Source organism: Schistocerca nitens, chromosome 5, assembly GCF_023898315.1.
Source record: "Schistocerca nitens isolate TAMUIC-IGC-003100 chromosome 5, iqSchNite1.1, whole genome shotgun sequence".
NCBI lineage: Eukaryota > Metazoa > Arthropoda > Insecta > Orthoptera > Acrididae > Schistocerca > Schistocerca nitens.
Genome location: NC_064618.1, coordinates 693,288,155 through 693,288,872, shown reverse-complemented (window position 1 = coordinate 693,288,872; position 718 = coordinate 693,288,155).

Sequence of the window (718 nt, the reverse complement as noted above, 5' to 3'; positions counted from 1 at the left end):
ATCCACTTATTCCTCCCCCCCCTCCTCCCCATCCCTTGGCCCATCTCCCCCCACCCTCTATCCTTCTCCTCGTCCTCTCTCTGTTGGACTCCGCCACCTCAGTTCATCTCCTCTTCACCTATCTATGAAAACTCATATATATCTGTCAACTTTTGTGGTGATCAGTGAAGCAGTGTCAAAGTTTATTGCTAGGTAGCATTTATTGTAATACTTTTTGATACGCAGCATTGATAGTTTTGTTTTCTGGTGCGTAAACAAATGATGCTCAAGGTGTCCCGACAGTGGAATATGCGACATACAATTGGCCATGTGAAAAACATGATTCTCCAGATTGATGCCACAAACATATAACGACTGCCCTTGCGATTTATCTATCGACATGGCAAATGCAAGCTGCACTGGAAATTATAACCGTTCAAAGTCGAGTGGCATGTCGGTCGGAATCATAGTGATACGTGGAATCAAACTGTCTTCACTTTTGTACTTTCCTTTTAAAATTGTGGCTTCGATTACGTTGTTCTTTAATTTCTTCACCGCAAGCCGGGTGCCATTACAAAGACGTGGCTATTTTACCTTTCGCAACACAATGATTGCCGATCCGACTTAATTTCAGATTGGGAGGCGGTAATCCGGACAAATCCAGCGAATTTAAAAATTCCGTAGGATAGTTGACTACATCATCTTGGTTACTAACGGAATAAACCGACATGCATGTCAT